We start from the raw sequence: 24,147 nt of genomic DNA, 5'->3' as shown, positions 1-24,147 counted from the left end.
TTAAAGAGGAGAAAATTGAGGTCCAAGAAATTAAATTAAATAATTTACCAAGATGATGGAAATAAGAGAGGCAGGATTTCAACCTAGATATGTCAGATTCCCAAGGCTACAGTTGTAGGCAGAAATTATATCTCCCAGAATAGCATATTTCTTAATTTGGAACTTACTGTTTTGCCCCCCCCCCCAAAAAAAAAAAAAAACCTATAAGACATTTTCTCCCTTTGCTTTGTTTTTCCCTAGCTTAGGCCCAGGACATAGTCATAATGACAATTGACATTTGCATAGCACTTTGTCCTCTGTAAGGTGCTTTGTGCACATATACACCTATGTATGCCACAAGCCTTCCAGTGTGTCTGGATCTCCTCTTCCTTCCAGGTCCCTCTCTGTCCACTGCAGCAGAGTCCTCCTTCCTTCTGGGAACACCCATGGCCTGAGGGTTAGCAACACCCAGTTTGATCTCCATTCTAATTGCTGTTCTCTTGCTGATAGACAATGTGAGTAAGTGAGTAGGTGGCAAGCTCCCCGGAAAGCAGATGGTACTAGGCAGCTCCCACCTATTTGGTTGCTCATGGTACCTTCAGGGGGAGCCTGTGGCAGACACTCAGCGGTTGATTGATTGACCCTCTTTCCTCCTTCAGGAAACCAGTGTCAGAGCCTTCTAGGAAACTCAGGACAGGGACCTTGCCTGGGTGCCTTGTTATCAGGAATACAAGATTTAGTGGTCCCGTGGGGTTGACATCTACTCCTGAATAGAAATCAACCCAGGACCTGCCCGGAACTCCCCAGAAACATTGCTTTCTCCTAGTGCCTCAACAGTCACTCCTTGGTATGAACCACATTCTTGGCTGGTCCCCAGAACCAACTGAGTCTTTGGGATCAAGTCTCAGGCATTCTTTGTTCTAGTTCAAGCTTGACTGATGCATGCCAGGCCCTGGTACCACGCCCATGATCTGATGCTGGCCCAGAATGACTTTGGCGGTCCCCTTCCCCACCACCTCCCAAAGGGAGAGGGTTGAATGTCTCCTTCCCCTGAAAAGTAGAGCACAGTTCTGTTACAGATGCTAAAAAATATTTTAACATGTAAGCTAGGATTCTGGCAAACCATAATAAAATTCATAGCTTTGGTGAAAGGTCATTGAAATACAGTGTGTGATGGTGCATCTTTCTTTCCCTGGCTTAATCAGAAACTATCTTGTATGAGACCTTCAATTCAAGGCAGCAGGCATGTAATGGACTCTAATGCATTAGACCCTGTTTGGTTTATAGAGATGTCCTGAAGTTGCTCTTGGCCTAGAAGTTTCATGAGATGAGAAAATAACTTAAAAAGTACCCAGAAGAATGAAACAAGGGTTCTGGCAGAGGTATAAGGAGGGACTGCTGATGTGAGGTTGCTGAGTGAAAGAGAACCATCAGAACAGGTTGATGGTAGTAGGGGAAATCAGTAAAATGATAAAACCAGCATCATCTGACTGTGAGGAGTGACAGGTGTGCAGAGAGAGGTGGTTGGTTTCCAGAAGCTGCATGGTTCTGCCTGATACTTGGAATTGGCCACTCCTTCTTGCATCCTGGGGAGGACCCTGAAACGGGAAGATTGCTGAGGGTGATTGCCTGTGGCCAGACTGGGAGTGCAGAAGACCATGGCTGGAATGAAAGAAGCCTGTTTTCAGTGATGGGAGTAAAACTACCCTCAGGAGAGAGGGCAGAGCAACTGATAATAACAAGAATGGCCACTGGTTTGGCTGGTTGTGTTAGTGTCTGTGTCCTGCCCCAGCACAGAAGAATAAGAAATTCACTTAAAAGGCAAAACTTTTAAAATAAGCTAACTGATCACCCTCATTTTGTTTCTTAATTATACCAAGCTGTATGGAATAAATGTCCAAACTCAACCTCTTCTCTTTGTATATGTGGAAAGTTCTGTTTTTTTCCCCCTATTTTATAAATGAGGACCAACTCAGAGAGGTTAAGTAACTTACCAAATGTCTCCCAGCCAGGAAGTGGGAGAAGCAGGACTCAGATGTCTATTCCCTTTCCATGGCTGCTCTGGACCAAAGTAGCCATGGCTATGCATCCCATAAAACAAGGTCTGATATGCAGAGCTCCATTTTGTTGTGAGTTGCCAGGGTGATAAGTTCAGTAGGATTTAGTAAACTTTAATATAAAACCTCTGGCAATAGCATTCTCAACCCTGGTTTTTGAAAGGAAAACATTTAGGTTCCAAATGGCAGCATTCGAAACAGAGAGCATGCCCTATTACCATAAGTAGCCCCTTCCACCACTTCTTTCCCATCTGTTTCCTGCATGCTGAGTATTATTGGGAAACAATGATGTCAACTCTTCCATATAAATCTACACCTCCCTGCCGGCCCCTCCCCTACAATGCATATTTTTGTTCCTCTTTCTGGCTTTTGTCTTGCTGTTCTGTTAGGGATGCACGCTTTTGGCGTCAATAGTTGGCTTTCTTTTTAATAAGTTTTAGCTATTTAAGCTTCACTGTAGCCTTCAAAGTGCACATGCTTATTTGGGTCCATATTTGGGAAATCCTTTGTCGTTTGGCTAATAGCTAGAGCATGGGCCTGGGGTTGATGGAGAGCAACCATTTTGCTTTCTGGAAAAGCAAAGTGAAACGCAAGTCTCTGAATCACACTCAGAGCTGTGGACGTAATACCTACTGGGGAGCCCTGAATGCTATAGTTGGCCTAGGCATAGAGCCTGGGCCTGGAGGTCAGGAAAATACACCCATGGCGTAATCTGCAAGAGGCCTGTATTTCCCCATCTGAACCTTGACTTTCAAATGGGGCCTGGTTTCTACAATCCCTTGTCATTGCTGTCCTTAAGACAATTTGGTTTCAAAATGGAAGGGAGGAGAATCTCTGAGGACAGTGTGGGTTTGAATTCTGGACCCAAGAATTCTAGACCACGCTTAAGCTTTTGGGCAATTATTCTCAAACTTTTCCTTTCAAAAACCAGGGTTGAGAATTACAATATAATTCTTACTTTTAAATTTAAATTTTAAAATTAAATATTAGTCAAATTTATTACACTCTTAGAAATACTTCTCAAATTCCATTTTGGACTCCTTAAAACCAAATGAACGTCTAATAGAATTTTTCAAAGGGTGTTTGCATAGGTCCTGCAGTGTCTGGGTCCATGGGGAACATGTGACTCTATGAGTGGGCTAGAGTTTATGAGGCTGTTAGCTGTGAAGTGCAGCTGCCTGTCAGGATTCTGACGTCTAGTCCCTCAAAGATTCAGCTTTCGTAAGTCTGGGTGAAAGGCCACATTTTTCAAAGATAATGCTCCAGGCTCAATAATGGCATCCTTGGGCTACTGATCTCACAGGGAGATACCTGGTCCTAGGTCATAGAAAAAGCAATTCTATAAAGCCACATGACTTTCTTTTCCTCATTGTACTTTTTATATTGCCCCAAATGTCAAAAGTTAACATGGATTTTTACTTTTTAAATCAGAAAAAGAAATCTTTTAGTATTTATTGTGGGAATAGGATGTTTTAATTTGCTGAATTTTTGATAGAGCCCCTCTCTTTCCCTCCTTATTTGGGAGGAAATAATAAACCAGTCTGTGAGTTTGCTTTCCTGCATTAATACATGCAGTATAGTGATGTTAGTTAAGCTGTCTCTGAGAAGCAGGTTAACAAGGTGGTTAAGCATATGGCTTTTTGCTGATAGACTGCCTGGGTTCAAATCCCATGTGCTAGGTCTGTGACCATGCACCAGTTACCACACCTCTCTGTGCCTCAGTTTTCTCCTCTGTAAAGGGGTTATGATGTCAATGGGACCTAGGGTCATTGTGAGGATCACAGGAGCTACTGCACTCCCTAGGGTTTCGACAACTTCCTGTAAGTGTTAACTGTGGTTGTGTTTTCCTTGGTGACTGGAAATCTTATCCTGCTTCAGCCTCGTTACTGGGAATGTGGTTCCTGAGCTGGGCCGCAGATGGGGAAGTTGTGAGAGCTGAGAGCAAGTGTTCCAAGGCCTCTCTGTGTTCCCAGGGCCTTTTTTCCCATTTCCTCCTCTTGCTCTTCTTTCATCTCCCTTATATACACAAAATTATTTATTTTATTTAATTGGATGGATTTTAAAAAAGCTAGTTTCAAGATTCTTATCTGTTGATAAATATGTCTGGGGTGGAACTGTGGCAAACTTTCTAAATTTTACCTTTTTTTTTTAGTCATCAGAAAAAGGAAAGAATCTAAAATAAAAAGGAGGAGGGGTCATGATAAAAGGCTATAACTGTAGTGACAGCTGTCCAGCCTTCTAATTTCCATCTGTATTTCAGGAAAATTATAAATCTAAAAATTGAGCCTATTTCCATCATTGAGCGAATGGTGTGAGGCCTAGGCAGATGCCATTTCATATATGCCTGGCTGTTTGCCCTTTGACTGAAGTGGACTGAATGAGGTCACTCTGGCTTGAGAGGAAACCTAAGTGTGAATACCTACAAACCGTGCTCAGTCCTGGGCTGTACAAACAGAAGCTGGGGGTGGGGGACAGATCAAGGATCCATTCTGTACTCTTCTGGGGGTCCTATTATATATATGAAATGGAGTGTTATATTTTTTCTCTGTGCTACATTTTAAGTTTGTACACAGAAATACATTTATGAAGGTGATCAAACTCGTGACAGGTTATAAAATGCTACAGATGATAAGTGCAGTTACTAAGAATGTTTAGCAGGCAGGGACTTGACCATGCTGCCCTCTCTGGGCTTTTGTATTTGTTGCCCATTGTGTTAGCTACTTCTTGCTGTCATAACAAGTCATCATAAATGTCATAGCTTCAAACAACACAAACTTACAGTTCTGTGAATTAGGCGTTCAACACAGGTCTCACCAAAGTTAAGGGGCCAGCAGGGGAGTGTTCTTTTCTAGAGGATCTAGGGGAGAATTTCCATGCCTTTCCCAACTTCCAGAAGCCACCCGCATTCCTTGGCTGGAGGCCCCCTTCCTCTAACTTCAAAGCCTGCAACACTGCAGGACTCCCACTATTCTCCCCAAGTCGCCTCTCCTACTTAGCACAGCTGAGAAAGGCTCTCCACTTTCAAGGACACGTGTGATTAGATTTGGCCCACCGCCAGTATACTAGCCCCATCTCAAGGTCCTTAATCAAATCACATCTTCCTGCAAAGTCACAGGACTCAGGGGATTAAGGTGTGGACATCTTTGAAGGGCATTATTTTCCTTACCTCCTTCCAGAAAGTTATCGCACTAAGTGGATTTACTTGGTAATCTTTCAGGTCTTCCCCAATCCAGAGAGTTGGTGAGTACGTTATTTTAATCCAATTTGGTACCCTATCAGAAATACTCCTAGTGTAGCTCAGTGGTAGAGCACTTGCCTACCATTCGCAGGGCCCTGGGTTCAATCCCCAGTACTACACGCCCCTCCTTACCAAAAAAAGGAGGCTGGAAATGTTCTTTAAATTCCCTTTTGGGCTCCTGGAAACAAAACAGACAAACAAAAGCCCTATAAAGTCTAGGTCTGTGGAGAACATGTCATTGTCCTGAGCAAAGTTTATAGATTACAAGCTGTTAAGGGCCACCTATTAGTATTACGTGTTCAGCCCCTTGGCTACTGAGGAAGCCACAGAAGAGCTGGAACCATGCTCTTATTTATTGAGAATCTGCCTCCTGCCAAGTCTTGTGCATATGTTAACTCATGTGTCTCTAAAAACAGCCTTAGGAGGCAGGTATTATTTTTTTAATTGGCACATAATAATTTTACATATTTTTGAGGTACAGTGTGACATTTCAACACATGCCTACAATGTGTAACAATCACATCAGGGTCACTGGCATATCTATCACTCAAACATTTATTTCTTTGTGTTACAAACATTCAAAATCCTCTCTACTAGGGTTTTTTTTTTTTTTTTTGAGATATGCAATTAATTGTCATCAACCATAGTTACCCTACTGTGCTACTGAACATCAGAGATTATTCCTCTTCACCAACTGCATCCCTGTATCCTTAAGCATCCTCTCTCCAACCCCCACCCTTTGCAGCCTCTGGTAAACACTGTTCTACTCTCTACTGCTCTGAGATCACCTTTTACAGCTTCCACATGTGATTATACAGCATCTGTCTTCCAAGCCTGACATATTTCACTCAACATAATCCTTCAAGCTCATTCGTGTTGCCACAAATGACAGGATTTTTTTCTTTTTATGGGTAAATGATATTCCGATATGTATATACCTCATTTTCTTATCCATTCATTTGTTTGATGACATCTAGGTCAATCCTACATCTTAACTATTTTGAATAGTGTTTCAATACACATGGCACTGTAGATGACCTCTTTGACATACTGATTTGCTTTTCTTTGGGTTTATCCCCAGTAGTGGAGTTGCTGGGTCATAAAATAATTTTATCTCTAGTTCTTTGAGGAAACTCTGTACTGTTTTCCATCGTGACTGTACTAATTTACGTTCCCACCAACAGTTTGAGTTCCCCTTTCTCTGCATTCTCACCAGCATTTAAAAATTTTTTGTCTGTTTGATAATAGCCATTCTAATTAGGGTGGGATGATATTCTCATTGTGATTTTGATTTGCATTGCCCTAATGATTAGTAATATTGAACATTTTTCACATGCTTTTGGCTCTTTGCACATTTTCTTTTATCAGTTCAGATCATTTGACTTTTCCCACCAAGAGGTGCTTTACCACCAAGAGAGCTACACCACCAGCACATTTTATTATATTATCTTGAGATAGGGTCCTGCTAAGCTGCCCAGGCTGTCTGTAAACTTGCCATTCTCCTGTATCAGCCTCCAGAGTTGCTGGGACTATAAGTGTGCACTGCCACTTCCATCTTGCCCATGTTTTAATCAGATTATTTGTTTTGCTTTGCTATTGAGTTTTTGGAGCACCTTGTACAATCTGAATATTAGTCCCTCGTCAGCTGAATAGTTTGCAAATGTTTCTATAGGTTCTCAATCCACTACCTTGATTGTTTCCTTTGCTAAGCAGAAGTTTTTTAGTTTGATGCAATTCCTTTTGTCAATTTTTACTTTTGTTGTCTATCTTTTGGGGTCCTATCCAAGAAACCTTGACTCAGATCAATGTTCTGAAGCACTTCCTCTATGTTTTCTTCTAGCTGTTTCATAATTTGGGGTTTTATATTAAGTCTTTGATCCATTGTTTTGTTTTGTTGGTTCTAGGGATTGAACCCAGGAGCACTTTACCACCGAGCAACATCCCCAGTCCTTTTTACAATTTTTTCTTTTGACACAGGAACTCTCTGAGTTACTTAGGGCCTTGCTAAATTGCTGAAGCTGGCTTTGAACTTGCAATCCTCCTGCCTCAGCCTCCCCAGACACTGGGATTACAGGCGTGCACCACTACGCCCAGCGTCTTTGATCCATTTTGAGTTGGTTTATGTATGTGGTGAGAGATGGGGATCTAGTTTCATTCTTTTGCATTTGGATATCCAGTTTTTCCAGCACTATTTAGTAAAGAGATTGCCCTTGCTTTAATGTATGTTCTTAGTGCCTTTATTGAAAATCAGTTGGCTATAAATATGTGGATTTATTTCTGGGACCAATATTCTATTCCATTGGTCTATGTGTCTGTTTTATGTCAAACATGCTGTTTGGGCTATAATAGCTTGGTAGTATGTTTTGAAGTCAAGGATTATGATCGGAAGCAGGTATTATTATTGCCTCTATTTTCCAGATGAGAAAATAGAGCCTTAGAGAGGTAAAGTGATATGCCTAAGACCACAATAACTGCTTACAATCAAGGTTCACCAGGCCCTGTCTTGTTCCACCTCACTCCATGATCCCTTCCTAACTTGCCCTGTAGTCAAGCAGAGGAGGCCCTCACTTGAGAGGCTAACAGAGAACAAGCCATAACAGTGGGTAACTTAGTACCCTGCTGCACAGGGAACCCAGGCTCGTTGGTCCTAAGTGGTCAAAGAACAGACTGATTGACTTAACCTGAAGGGCTTCCCGAAGAGTAATCCATGATAATGTGAAAACATTTCAGAGTCACCCAGTGGTATGCAAGAAAGAAGATCTGGATCCCAGAAAACATTCTTAACCAAGGGATTCACCCCACAGGGAGTTCTTGTCTTGGTGACAGGGTTTAGAAATCTACCAATGAGAGAGAGAGAGGGCCCTTTGAATTAGATAATGCCTTGTAAATGCTCACATACTTGGGAAGATTAAAGGCACTCTCCATTGGTTTTATCTTAGAAGGAATTAGTCTAATCAGCTTCTTCTTCCCAACACTAAATTGGAGTTAACTGAAGAAATTGGATTTTTAAAGCAGAAAAGAGAGTTTGGAAAGACAGACACTTAGATGAAGTGGGTGGGCTTGTAGCATGTTGGAATCCAACAAGGCAAAAAGTGATCAAATGCAAGGGTTCAGAGGGAACCTAGACTCCCCACCCTCTGCCTTTAGCTCCCAGACACTCTGTACATTTAATGCCAGTATTACCCCTCCATTGGTCACTTAGCCCTATTCCCAGTGTTTCCACCCAAATGTGGACCTTCATTACCTCTCACCTCTACTGTTTCCTAGGTTGTTTCCTCCCTTGATAGAAAGAAAATCAGTTCCTTGAAGACTGAGGTCATTCTCTGTTTTTACTGCACTAAGTGTCTGCAGGGCTGGTTCCAGAAGGAACCAGCTTCTAAAGGTTGCCCTATGCCTCTACTCGGGGCCACCCACCTTTCTTTCCTTGGCTTCTATTCTCCTATTGCTTTCTCTCCTTTGGTTGCTGATCTCCTGTCTCTCTAAGAAGGACTCGGTAGTTTCCATAGGGCCACTTAAATGATCCAAGGTAATCCATCTCAAAATCTTTAACTGATCACATCTGCAAAGTCCTCTTACCATATAAGGCAGCATCCACAGATTCCAGGAATAAGGATGTAAACCTCTTTGGGGGAGGAGAGCATTACTCAACCTACCGCAATTTTTTTCTCCTGTAGCACGAGACTGGCTTCATGATATCATTAACTTGAGCAAAGGGAATGGTATGGTGATTGTGGGAGTGCAGCATGAGATGGACATTAGAGGCCACCAACATCTACTAAGACACTGGATCCACTGGGACTCAGGGATGAACAGGCATTTTCTGACCTTGTGGGGGAATCACAATTCCATGCAAGAGATGAATACATCCTCAACCAATTTTCACACCAACCACAATAGGAAGTAGATGACATCATTTCTGATTCAGAGGAGTTGAATCTTATGAGTAGAAGGCAAGTGGTCTCTTCCTGAAGAGAAGATACCCCAGACAGAGGGAACAGCACACACAAAGGTGTAGAGATATAAAACAGTATGCAGGATCGCCATTCTCAGAAGAGAACAGGGTGAAGGTGCCTACCAGCCTGGACTATGTTTATGGGAATATGTGGCTGTTGAATGACCCTTTAAAATCTTTCAGGGAAGCCAGGCACAGGGTGGCATACCTGTTATCCCAGTGACTGAGAAGGCTGGCTGAGGCAGGAGGATTGCGAGTTCAAAGCCAGCATTAACGACTTAGCTAGGCCCTAAACAACTTATGGAGACCCTGCTATCTCAACAACAACAAACAAACAAACAAAATATTTCAGGGAAAAGAGGGGTGAAGACAAATGTGTCCATTGAAATTCCAGATTGATAAAGGAAGCGAAATCTCAAAACAGCTACATTTAAAAATATCGTGTCCTTTTTTTTTCTTTTTTTTTTTTTATTATTGCTGTTGAGAAAAAAACTGAAACTGGGTCAAGGAATAAATTTCTTCAGGTGGAGGGAGGTTGACATGCCCAGAGCAACTATAAACCAGAGCTTCAAAGTATGTCATTTATTTATAATCTTAGGAAATTTCATCTCATTCTGTTTTGTGGATGACAACCAGGAGGATGTTTAACATTTCCAATCCAAGGTTTATTTGAGGTGAAAAACTGTCATGTTCCTTTCCACCTGCTTCCTGGTCATGCTTCTAGTGCATCTCATCTCTTTCTTCCAGCTTTCTCTTTATCTTCGTCGTTCCTCCAATTTGAGAAGCCCCAGAGCAGATAGCCCCAGTTCTACTCCAAGGTCGCACTTGAACTTGGCCTTCTATCCTCCTATTCCACCAGGATGACTGTCCCCACCTTGGAGTAGGGTCATTTCCCACCCTTCCAGGTCCCTGTCTCTTGGGAAACCTCAGGGTCCTTTGGAGGTAGGCCTTCCAATCCAGTGCCTTCCCTGGCTCCACCAGATTCCAGAGTGCCAAGAACTAAAAGTAATTCAGCCTTTACTTCTCTAGCCAACCGGCCCTTAAACTATTATTCCCCCCCACACACCCCCCTGCCATATGACTGAAAAACAGTCCAGAAGGGAGCAAGCCAAGGTATGAGGAAAACCACAGCCTAACAGGCTGCTCCTAGGCTTGTGTCCATTCTGGACAATGGTCTTCTCCATTAACACCCTTACCAGAGTAGCTCCTTTGGATATAGTTTAAGTGTCCGCCAGAGGCTTGATCTCCAGGGAGGTCACACTGGGAGGTGATGGGTCCCTTAAGAGGTGGGGTCTAACAGCAAATCCTTACATCAGCTGGGACTTGCCTGGGTGCTCTGGCTTCCTGGTTCTCTATGTGGTTTGGTCTCTTGCTCCCAGTCTAACTTTTTCCTTTATGCTGTAAGGTCCCCACCAGAGCTGAGCCTGTGTCTACACCATGCCCTTGAACCTCCAAAAGTGTACAGCTCACTTTTTTCTTTGCAAGGCTAGCCTGCCTCAGCGCCATCAGTGACACAAAACTAATGCAGCTCTCCTGGCCACTCTTTGTGGATACTGAGAGGAATGTCAAGAGTCAAGAAAAAAATAATAAAATATGCAGCTTTAATGAGGAGTAAATACCTGCTGCAGGTGCAAGCCATCCTTTTTCTCTTGTAAAAGTACAAAAGTAACTGTAAAATAAATACCAAATAATATGGAGATTTGTGAAGTCCTGTCCACGTTATTATAGCTCCACAGGTCAATTATCTGTCAGGGATGATTCATCTAGACCAGTTCTGTCCAGCAGAACTTTCAGTGGTAGAAATGTGCTCTGTATGTGTCATCCAAGGTAGCAGTCACTAGCCACGTGTGACTCTTGAGCCCTTGATGTGGCAGTGCCACTGAGAAGCTGAACTTTTCATTTTAATTAAGTTGAATGTACATAGTCATATTTGGCTACTGGCTACTGCATTAGATAGCATAGACCTGCCTCTGTTCTTATACTAAAAAAATACACAGTGGGTAATTAAAGTCATATCACACGTTTTGCAACACTTTCTTCAAATAACAATAGATCCCCAAGAACTAGCTGTTTTTTGTAATTATAGCTGTAACTTATTCCTTTTAACTGCATGCTTGAATGAATTAAGTGTTATTTTTCTCTCTTAAATCAGCTATCACATTCCTGTGGTTGAAAATATAAGAGATGCTAAAAAGTATAGTTTAAAAATCTCCTTCACCTCCCTGACACCAGCCTTTCTGGTCCTCTCCCCAGAAGAAATTACTGCTAATTTTCTTGGAAATCTTTCCAAAGATACTTTGGATATATGCAAGAAAATAGACATACTTCCCTAGACACTTCTCTTATTGTCTAAATATTGATAAATTATCTTTTATTGACTATGTTATATGAGCCATGCATCATTCATTGGTAATTTCTATTATCTATAACTTACTGAATATTAATAGAACTTCCCCTTGCCTATGATGAGAGTAGAATTTGCTAGCTCACATATTTCTAATTATAGTTTAAATTTGTGTTCCAGTATTTTTAAAAAATATTTTTAGTTGTAGATGGACATGTTATCTTTTTTTTTTTTTTTTAATATGGTGCTGAGAATTGAACTCAGTACCTCACACATGCTAGGCAAGCATTCTACCACTGAGCCACAACCCCAGTTCCTGTGTTCCAGTATTGATGAGATGTTTTCTGGTCAATTAGTATTCTGTCAGCTGAGGTATTGGTCCTGGGTTAAGGTGGAGGCTGAGAGCAGCGTACAGTTAGAAGTTGTTTGGCCCACATGCTGGCATATCCATGGCATCTTGATCACTGTGATTATCCAGACCAACCTGGCATAGACCACAGGGATCCGGGCAGAGTGGAAAAGCAGGTGAATGGAAATGGCCTAAACTAGAGAAGTGTACAAAGCTGAACATCTCTGTCTTTGCAAAAACAACAGCTAGGATCTACCTTAAAGTAGAATCAGAAAACAGTTGTATTGGTAGATTCTTAAAGTGAGCAAAAGGAGAATGTCTTAATAAGAACTTGCCATCAGTGTCACTCATTAAACCTTTCAATGACTTCTCAGCATGCATAAGACAAATGTACTCCATTCGTACCAATAAAAAATAGTTATATTGGTAGATTCTTACAGTGAATGTGAAGGGTATACAGCTTCACACTCAGATACCTCCCCTTCCTGCAAGCTATTTTCCCTCATCCCTCTGAGGAAGGGTGAAGTGCCCTTTCTGTGTGCTCTGTTTTGCTCTGCACTTGTCCAACCCTGCTCTTATCACACTGACTGGATACAACACCCATCCCTCCATTCCATCCCTACCTTATCCTAGACTGCAGGTAATCCAGGTCAGCTCCATGAGCTCAGGAACTGTGTAACAGTGTCTAGAAAAATAGTTATAAATATATGTTGAATGAAAGACTGAGTCCAGGGAAGGGTCATATGGTCTCAGGTCTGTGATGACACAGAATGGAAGAGTATGTTCTATGTGGATATTTTGCACACGTGTTCATCTGTCACGTATTTATGTGCATCACTGTGGAAACTGTGGAGGTGCAGGAAAAACCCACTGATTTGAGGCTTCATTCTGCAAATAATTGTTATGTGGTCCTAGGCAAATCAACACTGATTTTGAATCTTGTTTTCTTCATCTAAAACTGAGGATCAAGAATTAGATAAGATAATGTGTGCAAGAGGCTTTAAAACAAAAAGCAAATTAAAGGCCCTAAAGGCTGTCAAGTATGCTATGAATTTGATGCCTCCGTATAGACATCACCCCCTGCTATACTGGCAGGAAGTCAGGAGAGCTGCTCTCCCTAACATAACTCTTCTATACAACCTTGTTCCCCCTCCCCCCAGCCCTGCCAGCTTCAGCCATCTGCTATCAGCAAAGTTTCTTCTGGGCTTCAAGTGCATCATCCAGGTGCACAGCTGGGGCTCCCCACGGGGGCCCCCTTTCACACAGGGCCAGGATTATCCAGTGCCAAGGCAAACACAGAGATAAGTGAACTAGAAGCTGATATGACATCTTAGAGATGAAAGAATATTAGAAAATCTCTATCCAAACTTCTTATTTAAACCATGGTGAACCTGAGGCCCTGGAGGGTAAAGTCATTTGCCTGAGAAGATGCAGCTGGCCGGTGGTGTTTTCTGGCTGCCTGTTCATGTTGGCCAGAAAAAAATAGGTAAGTGTCTCAGAACCATGTAGCATCAGGGATCCCTGAGAGGGAAGGAGGGAAGAGGATTTGTAAGACTACCTCACAGCTTGAAATGAATATCCTTTTTATACAGCTAGTTACACGCATGACATGGTGGTCACTGTTACGGCTCATATACTAAAATTGGAACAATACAGAAAAGATTAGCACGGCCCCTGTGCAAGGATAATATGCAAATTAGTGAAGCTTTCCATATTTTAAAATAAATAAATACATATATTTATGGCATAGAAAGATATCCAGAACACATTAAGTAAAAAGAGTCCACAGAACTGCCTGTACAGTATAATTCCACTTTAACTACATATAAAAGGAGGCCTGGAAGGGTTGATTCATAAGCATTAACCAATAGTTTTCTCTGAATAGATGCTTCTTTCTTTCTTCTGCATACACTGATATGTTCCTGTGTTGTTTGAAATTCTTTTTGTAATAAGGAACATGTATAATGGTTATACTTTGAGGAAACAAAGATTTTTCATTTTATCAAAGCATGCATATTCTCTCAATTAGTCCAACTCTCTTTACTCTGATTTTGTTCTCATCAAACAAATTTTATCGTCTGCAGCTTGCTCTCTCCAATGAGGCCTCCATCTATAAAAAGCCCAGACCTGATTTTGAACTCCTATTTTTAAAAAACTATTAAATTGCCATCTGACTCCACAAAATCATCCCCTTTAAATTTAGCTGGAGAAAACAGCTTCCCCCTCAGTGAATGTAGCAAATTTGGGTTCCAATTATGCCAAGGAGAAGACAAAACCATGGCTTGTGATGACCCCACAAAGAGCCCTCTTCCCTCCTCCTCACTCCCCTGAGGTCCGTCTTAAGCATCAGCCTGATCCTCAGTGCTTACAGCCTTGGTAAAGAAGCCTTAAAAACCTTTGGCAGTGCATCCTCAAATCTCTGACATGGAAAGAAAAAGAGCTTTGGTTTGAGATTGTGCAAAAGCATAGCCAGCTGTCTGCTCTGGCCAAGGGCCAGCTGCCGACATTGGTAAGACTTGCACTATACCAACAGAGAGTGTGAAACGAATTTCACTTGGTTTGAAAAGTGAGGTCCAAGTTAATAGGATAGGGAACCTGCCAAAATATTGGGGTAGGAGAGAAAGGCGTGTACCTGACCCTTAGCACGTTCTTTACCAGACCATCTCATATGTTCTTCAATATCCTCTGAAGTAGATGAGGCAGGTAATTATTAGATCTACAATATAATGAGGTCACTGATGTCCCCCAAGGATAGAGAACTGGTAACACTAAATCTGTGACCTTTATTGACCATCGCATAGGATGGAAGGTCTGTGTACACACCGTGCATATTTAAAGCTCTGGACAGGAATCAGAAAACTCATGTTAGTCATAAGTGACCTTGAGGGAGTCTTTTCGTATTTCTCAGCTTTCATTTCCTTATCTTTGAAATGGGAGAGTGATATCTATCCAGCTCGTCTCAGGGGGTGGGGCTCTGAAAAGATAATGAGCACAAAAATGGCTGGGCTTTGAAAATAGTGCTTAGTTAAAGGAATATCAAGTATGATCAGTTTTTCAGTGCCGCACAGAGGGAAGCTTTTGAGAATAATTTTCTCTGTTTAAAAATGTTATCTTTTGTCAGAATAAACTGAACATGGCCCACAGCAATCCAATAAGCCCCAGCAATTTGGTTAGGAAGCCAAATCTATTTTCAAAGCCCCTGTCCTACTTAAGGTAAACTCAGCTCTGAAGATAAGTAATCGGGTTTCTAGGAAGGAGAGGAATCCCTGCTGGCTGTCTCTTCTCTCTGAAATCCCTGAGTTGGAGTGGACTTGATTTAGGAGCTCTTGACAAAATGGTTGCTAGGGGGCCCAGACTTTAATACTAAGAAATTGGTTTTGCCTGATTATTTTAAGGCATATTTATGTACCAATAACCTTAAATCTGTGCTATGCTATTCCCATAGCTAGGGTCTTAGAGAAGCCTTGGAGCCTAGGGTTCTATCCCCTGCTTCCGGAGAGCTCTGCTTCTTCAGTGCTGTTGGTTTTAATGCTTTGGATGACATTAATCTGAACAAAGGATTTTATGTTCAAAAAGATAAGTTTGAAAACCTGTGCTGCTCAAGTCTTCAGATCAGCAAACCTTTTTTTGTCTGAGGGTTACACCTGCCTAACCATGCACCTCCCAATCCCTCATGCCTTTGCTCTGCCTGGCCTCACCAATACCTCCTTTCTCAGATTGGCCACCTTTGGGCTTACCAGAACCCTTCCGCTGGGCAGTGCCTGTGGTTTGTTTTGGGTAAGACGTTTCGCAAAAACCCTGCAGCATATACACACACAGTTATTTGGCAAAAACGGGTCAGCCCTGATGTGTAATGTATCGCTTTATGCTTTCCATGATACATAAAGTTTTTGTTATCAATAGAAACAGTAAAGAAATAAGGCAGGACTATAAAACTGACATGAATACCACTGCTGTAGATTTCTGTGAATAGTTAGCCCTCCTGCCATCATGGATAAAAACGTTTCTCAGGTGAACACCAGCAACATCTGCTACTACAGATGCATCCTAATTAACGCGGGAGGAAAGGAAAGAAGAAAAGAAAGGAAGGAGGTTAGGAAGGAAGAATGGGGATCGGAAGCTGATACAGAGGAATATAACATAACGTTAGGATTTGGGAAGCGGTCAGCTAGGTGGAAGTCCTGCCCTTTGTAACGACGTTTGGTGTGACATGGAGTAAGATTCTTCTCTGAGCCTCAGTTTCTTTATCTGTAACATGAGGACAAAAACGTTAGCTCGATAGACCTCATTGGGATATTGAGAGGACCAGTTGAAAGTGGGCAGGGGAAAGGGGCTTGCAGATTTCAGTTGGGAGGGCATTACTGTTCCCAGCTGAAGGCTCTGTTGTCGTTTCCTTCACTGTTTTCTGAACAGATGGTCTGAAGGATTAGGGTCTTTCCCTCTTTCAATTTAATTTTGGAGCTTTGAACCTAAACCCAGCTGTTTCTACCGTTTCAAATGCTAGGTCTCAAAGGTTTTTCACTAAGTGAAAATTCAGTCAAAATACATTGTCCCCCTTAGAACTCTTGAATGTGTGGCAAGAATGACTTCAAGATGACATTGTTGACAGAAGAGTTATACTCTGATCTCTTCTGGAAACATCACACAATAACTTGAGTTTTGTCTTCTGTATAACTTTTTACTCCACAAATGCAGGAGTAAGAAGTACTTTGTCCTCATTTTAGGAAACTAAGGAAATATTTTACTTTCTTATCAAGTAATTTAGCCCAGTTTCATGGAACTAAAGAATTGACAGTTCTCCTCTTGACTGGTATAGAAATTTACAAATGATAGACTGAAGTTGCATATTTTACTTAGACTTTCTCTTTAAGATAACTAGGAATTTTTTTTTACCTTTGCATACTTCTATTAGAATACTGTAAAAGTCTTTCTTATAATTAGTTTAGAGTTAGACATTCAAATCTATGAAAACTCAAAAACTAAGTTCTGCTAGTGAGGAATGCAGTAATAATTTAAATATTTCTGGGACATTTTTGAGAAGTGGTAAAAACAAGCTAAACTACATTCCAGCATTAGATGGACATCCATCTCTTAGTCCAACGACCTGTGCATTTTTTTTCATGTACAGGTCAGATTGCTCCCAAAAAATGCCTTTTCAAAATAAGCACCGCTGCTGGTCTAATCTATCTTGGGACTCATTGTTAAGAATTCTTCCCTTCTGCTGCCTTCTTTGGGGCAATACCAAACAAACATTAACAACTGTGGAGCAGATGTTCTGAAGAGAGAGGATTCCAAAGCTGGGCTCAAACATATTCCCAATCAGAACGAGACGCCAGCCACAGAGATTAATCTTCTGGTATGGGTGTTATGAGATAAAAGCCCCTTCTGGATTTCATCACATATTTTTTAAAAAGTAGTCTTTAAAGAGCTGGTTGTGGTGTCTTTTCTTTCTTTCAGGACAAGGTCAGACAATTCTATTTTGTGAGACCAAGTGTCATAGAAATGCTTGTGTTGGTGTTATAATTTTAGGCAAAGTAAATAGCTGTGCTTTTTGTTCTGCTATTATAATTTTTAAATAAGATGATTTGTCTGCTACCTTCTTTGATTTGATTGTGGAAATAAGGTATTAAGGAATCACATTGTAGCACAAGACATCTTAAGAAGATAACCTTTCTCTGTATCCCATGAATTGTGGAATATCAAGTAAGACCGTTCTCATCCTCCCTCTTGGCTCCAACACAAAGTCATACCTCACCTAAATATTGTGCTCCTTTATCTTCATTTAACCAATAAGTATTAGGAGGAAGCCTAACATTTTCCTAGTGCTGACACATCCTGTCTCCTGGCTGTAGTAGCCTTTTCTTTCAAAAGCTTGAAAAGAACCCTGGGTGGGCAAGGTGCTGTAGTGCACACCTGTAATCCCAGCAGTTTAGGAGGCTGAGGCAGGAGGATGGAAAGTTCAATGCCAGCCTCAGCAATTAGTGAGGCCCTAAGCAACTTAGTGAGACCCTGACTCAAAATAAAATATAAAAAGGGATGGGGATGTGGCTCAGTGGTTAAATGAACCTGGGTTCAATCCACAGTATCGTAAGAAAAATTAATTTAAAAAAACAAACAAACAAACAAACAAAACCCTGTGTAGGTGGCCCTGCCCCCTCTAATCTCTTCCAGTGACTGGAAAAGAGGTTATGAGGTTAAGGAGACTGGACAGAGACGGTGTTAGAGATCTAGAGTGTTGATAGAAGAAGGCCATGAATCCAGGAAGGTCCAAAGTTTCCCATTTCATCCCCCATGAAAGGGTACAACTTTCAATAAGTGGGAGAGGGAAAGTGATAAAAAGCCCACATATGGTGAGATCAGCAAAAGAGGTGAGTCAGCAAGGCATCTCCCTTGGCAGGGGGAAAAAGGAGGGAAATTGAACTATAGAGACGTCCATAAGCCCAGACAGGACTTTCTGTAGATGGCTTGGTAAATTTTATATCCACCATCCAGAAAATCCTAGATTTCATTCCCAGAACAAGATCTTTGTCTTCTAACACAACACAGGTCCTCAATAGAATTCACACTCCATCCATTTCTCAAAGTACAGTTGTAGTGTTAGGTTACTCAGAGGATACTGCTGTGTTCTCCACTCTACTGGACCCTCATACAAGACTGGAAAATTCTCAAGTGGGGAAAACCTTGCTAATTAGTATATGTTCTCTACTGCTCATAAGGATCTTCAGGGGCACACAGCATGCTTCTGCAAAGGAAGAACAGGCCCAAGATATGGGGGCCACATGATTTTCAGGCCTCTTCCAACCCCCAGTGAACATAATCATCATCTTGATTGGGTTGGGATAAAAATCTTAGTGTCAGCCAGATGCAGTGGGGCACGCCTGTGATCCCAGCATCTCGGGAGGCTGAGACAGGAGGATCACCAGTTCAAAGCCAACCTCAGCAACTTAGTGAGGCTCTAAGCAACTCAGCAAGACCCTGTCTCTAGATAAAATATTTAAAAGGGCTGGGGATGTAGCTCAGTGGTAAAGTGCCCCTGGGTTCAATCTGTGGTAACCCCCCACTCCCCACCCCCCCCAAAAAAATCTTAGTATCAACAATGTCAGGCCAAATGTGAGCATGTTCAATTCATTTTCCACACTTACCTTTAAGATTAATAATCTGATAATTACAATATACTTATTGTGAAGATTTTTTTAGGCCTATAAATCCTAGCAACTTAGGAGACTGAGGCAAGAGAATCATAAGTCTGAAGCCAGCCTGGGCAATTTAAGGAGAACATGTCTCAAAATAAAATGAAAAGGACTAAAGATGAGTCACAGTGGCACAATGCTTGCTTAGCATGTACAAGGACCCGGGTTCTAACACCAGTACCACACACACACAAAAAAGAAAAAAACGTTTTTTCATGATGCTGTTACCTTACCCTTTACACCCTTATCTCCTTAAGTTCATGTTTCTTAATGTGTTCTTTGCCATTAAAAGTTCCATTCCAATCTTCTTCATGTCTACCCATGATTCAGTGTGACCTTGCCAATCAGGAATCAGCTTCCATTTCATCATCTCCTTTTTTATGTATTCTAGAGGGCAGATATCTTTTCCTCTTCTGGCCTACTCCTGGCTTGCCCTTCCCTTTCATTAATATCTTGTGAACATAAAATTTTACCCATCCCTTTAACTTCCAGGTACCCTTTTTTATTATAAAAAATTGTCCAGTTAATGGAAAAATTGCTTAGTTACATTTTCTTTCTTCTTTTATGCAGGCCTGGTGACTTCCAGCAGTTATTTATTTTTATGAACAATTTTTAAAATCGGTGTTTTAATATTTTAATTAATAATACATGCTTATCCTTAGTGTAGAGAAGCTGGAATATATATGTCAGAGAGAGAAAAAACATTTGAGTGTAATTCTATCACTCAAAGATGTAATGTTTTGGTAAATTTTCTTCCAGGGTTTTTTTTTTTTTTTTTCTTTTCTATGTGTATTTTCTACACAGTGTATTTAATATAATATATAATTTTGTATCTCACTTATTTCCCATTACAACCTAAGTCTATATTTGTTATCAAATCTTATAACAAATATAAATATCTTATCAAAACATTAAGGCCCTGTAATGTTTTATCATATAAATGTACCAGTTTATTGACCCCTCTGATATAAGACATTTATATTTATAATTCCTCTAATATCACAAGGAAGATCATAGTGAATATTTTGAGTCATATGAATCTTTTATTATAATAATTCTTTGGAGTAGCTTCTGGGACATAAAATTACTGGATTAAAAGGTGTATTATTAGTCAGGACTCTATTGATTGGGCTGAAGCAACTCAAACTAACATGAAAAGAAAAGGGGTTGATGATTATTAATATAATGAGGCTGGCAAAGCAAAGATGGGAGTCGGGTTTAGGGAGCTGGGACCAGAGACTGGAACTTTGACTTTTCTTTGTCTCTACAAATAGCATTTATCATGGAGACAAATGAAACTAGAGATAATGCAAAATAGAGTCAGTGCCTAATCTACAGAGACAACTGCTGTACCATGTTCTTCATCTTTATCTCCTCTTTAAGAGCCAAGATTTTGCTTATGAACTTGCCTTGCCTGATAGGAGCTTTCGCCCCCATTCCTCCTCGCGGCCCTTCCCTCAGAGCGCCAAGCTGGGCTCCCCGTGGGTGTGTGTGAGCTGTCCATGGGAACCCCCAGCAGGCCCCCACCCACGGCCCCGTCTTTGTTCCCACTCCTACAGTTCTGCCCAGCGATCTCCCACCCCAGCCTCCCAGGCGGGTGTTGAGAGGCCAACATTGAGGACAAAGGAATCTCTGATGGAGAAAGGGCTGGCTGGGAAGCGGAGGTGGGCGGGGGTTCTTTGGCCAAGGGCTCTTTTCACTCCGTTCCCTTCAAAAGCCCTCTTTGCTCCGAGGCCGTCCTGAGCCAGCTCCTCCTGTCGTTTGCTTGTTGACCTGGCTTCAAGTCAGGCCCTGCGAGGCTCCGAGTCAGGGGTGAGGGGAGAAGGGGACTTGCGCCCAACGATGCCCGAACCTCCTCCAGGTCCCGTTCCCAGACCCGCGCTGCGCTCCCGTGGCCTGTCTCCCGGGTGGGGACAACAAGTGCCCTTCCTTAACCTGCCCTGGGGTCTAGCTGAGCGCTCGCCCCGTCAGTCCCCAAGGGAGGCCACGTTAAGTTCGGACAACGTCAATGCCACATTCCAAAGAAAAAGGACCCCGCGCATCGCGACTTCCTCTCGCGCCACTCCGCCCACCGGTTTCTGATCCCCTTCTCGGCGTTGGGGACAGACACGCTGCGGTGGTGGGAAAGCCCTCGCGCCCCCGCGTGTCGCGGCTGCTTCCCGGCACGCCCTCTGGGACGTGTGAGTCACTGGGCGCCTGTGGAGAGGTGCTCGAGCCTGGCGGAGCCGGCATCGCTGCACAGCGCAGGGGTCCGGGGAGTGGGGAAGCCCCGGGGCCGCCAGAGGCCCTGCCTGTCGCCACATCAAGGACACAGGAGCGCGCGTGCGCCTCTCAAGCCCAGGACCTGGGTACAGGCCTGGCCCAGTCTTAGCAAGAAGGAAGAAAGTGCAGCAAAAGTGATAGTTCTTAAATTTTATTTTATTTCGCTTTCGTTTCTGTTTACCCCATCCAGGAGGAGGGGAAACCTGTCAAGTAACTGTAAAGGAAGAAAGGGGTGGGGGCGGGGGAGGGGGACACTTCATGACCTAAGGATATTGTTTTCATTGCTCCACAGGACAGAGCTGTGAACTGAGAGAGGGAGGCCAAAGGAAACGCCCGAGGTGGGGGACCCTGGGAGCTGGGGCTGGGGGCTAGGCCCTGGAGCTCACCAGCTGAGTCGCCTTGGGCAGCGCCTCTGAGCTTCAGGTTCTCAAGGCAAAATGAACAGCATCTTTAAAAACAAATGTTTGCTTCACTTTTGTGGCTCACTTCCTTTAAAAAGTAGGCAGGGATTCCTTTCATTGTCAAAGTCTTTACCTACAGTAAGATTTCTGTCTCCCCTCCTTGCATCTAAGTTGTATTTCTAGTTTATGCTCAAGCTGTTGACACTGTTTCCTCACTTCCTCTCCTCCTCTTTCCCTATCCCTCCTGTGAAATGGGAGGGAGGGTCCCTTCAGAGACTGAGGATACAGTCAGCCTGAAAGAGAAAAGTTAGCTGGAGGACTCCACCACTGTGAGATTTCTTTCTTCAGTTAGGATAGGTGGGGCTCCCGCCATCCTGCTTAATGACAAGGAATGAAATTTCCTTAAAGTCTGGTAGCCTAGCATTCAGTTATCTGTAGTTGTTTGCAATCCTAGGCAAAATTACTACTGTAGCTCTGTCCTCTCTTCTTTCTTTCCACTTTTTAGAATAGACTCTTATTTTTGGCCCCCGCCTGATCTCCAGGATCCCAAACATTGTCAGCTCACTTTAAACCCTCCCAGTCCTCTAGCATAGTGGCTCACAAATGCAGACCCATAGGAAAGGTAGGGCCATGTTATATATTTATCTGGTTATATTATCACAATTTTAAGGTTATAATTGTCCTTTCCTGAAAAGGACACTCCTTCATGCTGAGACCCGTGTTCTTCGTAGATTTATTTATTTTGAACTGTCCATTCTCTCATGAAATGAAGGTAGTTGTCATTGCTGTTGGTTGATTCCTTTCTCAGAAAAATTAAATGAGCCATTCTATGTGGATCCCCCAAAGCTTTTAAACCTGATCTGTGGAATCCAAAAGATGAGTACAGTTGCTCCACTCAACATCTGGTTCTTGTTGCCCCTCCCAAGGACATTTGTATCTATTTCTTAAAAAATAAATAAAAACCTGCCAGAAGAGAGCCTCAAAGAAATTTTAAGGATAGATGAAGGGAAAAAATGATTGGGCAGAGGAAACATACTTTATTTTCTCAATTTCTTGGTCTAGATTAAGGCAACAGAATTGTATCTATTCTTAGTTTCTAGTACTTAACATTGAGCATGACTTTTTTTATTTTGTGTTACTGGGGTTTGAACCAGGGGCGCTTTACCACTCAGCTACTTCTCCAGTCTTTTTTTATTTTGAGATAGGCCCTCACTAAGTTGCTGAGGATGGTTTGGAACTTTCAGTTCTCCTACCTCAACATCCCAAGTCACTGGGATTACAGGTGGGTATCACCAAGCCCAGTTTGAGCATGACTTTTAATGGACTATCCTTTTTAGTAAATTAAGAGCTTATTTTGAATAAGCCAGCGTTATTCAGTCTTTTTAGTGTGCAGATCAACAGAATGGCTAAATGAGAATGCTATACTTTTCCTTAAAAGATGAAAATTAGACCATGGGGGTAGGTGATAATTACTACTCCTCACTTTGGTAATAGCATAGTGTGGACTTTCATCTTAAATGAGGCCTCATTGGTTAGTGTAAAATTTAAATATCCTCAAGTCACAGAATCACTACCATCTAGTAATGGAGGGTGCAGCAAGTTGTGACTTTTTTGAGTCACATGTCAGCACAGATGCTACACAAGCTCTAGTCCTTCCTTTCGGTTGCTAAGACAAAAGTTTGCTTGGATTTGGAAAATAAGAGAAATTAAAATTTTTAAGTTTGAAATGAGTATCTTAGGACAACTGGACAGGAATCCATCCCAGCCTTCAGGCCCATGAATACTCTACTATTTTAAGAATGCTTTCACATGTGATCTCTGTTCATCTTCTCAAGACCCTGTGACTCCAGGAGGCAGACTGGAAAGATACTGTTGTTGCCCCTTTACAGAGAAGGTATTTAAGGCTTGCCCAAGGCCTTTCCAGAGGCCATATGCTGAGCTGGGAGTCTGCTCTGAGCTCACCTCCTCCCTCTGTCCCTGCTACCATCCTTTATTTTGTGAAGGCCTTGATAAGGCTGAGCCCAGAGCCTTGAGCCAGGAGAGGAGGGTGGAGTGGAAGGGAGATCAGCTTCTCCTGGTGCCATAGACCTAAGAATTCACCTCAAGGGGAAAAAAAGACTTGGCTTAAAGACAGGCTGTTGGACAGCTATGGCAGGTAGGGCAGGGAGAAGGATTTGAAGGAAATGAGAGAGGAGCTACTAGTAATTTTCAAACTGTGCTATCGTGTTAGAATCACCTGGGAAATTTTGAAAAAGTCTTGATTGCCATCTCATACTCGCATGGATTAAATTGGAATCTCAGAAGTAGAACAAGGTAAAGGAATTTTGAAAAGATCCCCTGGGTTTTATGATAAATGACCACATTTGGAAAAAAAA

At 42.2% G+C, this 24,147-nt stretch overlaps 1 protein-coding gene and 1 non-coding gene across 2 annotated transcripts in view; both read left to right on the top strand.

Annotated features, from left to right (window-relative positions):
• Arhgap31 (Rho GTPase activating protein 31) overlaps nucleotides 1-24,147 on the top strand; it is a 109,771-nt gene that overhangs the window by 7,925 nt on the left and 77,699 nt on the right. The gene's annotated exons all lie outside the window — the stretch shown is intronic.
• LOC143409102 (U6 spliceosomal RNA) lies at nucleotides 13,532-13,638 on the top strand. The gene has a single exon (XR_013092609.1). It is a non-coding gene; the product is annotated as a U6 spliceosomal RNA (small nuclear RNA).

Source organism: Callospermophilus lateralis, chromosome 10 (assembly GCF_048772815.1).
Source record: "Callospermophilus lateralis isolate mCalLat2 chromosome 10, mCalLat2.hap1, whole genome shotgun sequence".
NCBI classification, from domain to species: domain Eukaryota; kingdom Metazoa; phylum Chordata; class Mammalia; order Rodentia; family Sciuridae; genus Callospermophilus; species Callospermophilus lateralis.
Note: the sequence above shows the minus strand (reverse complement) of the source record. Positions and strands in the feature narration are given on the sequence as shown.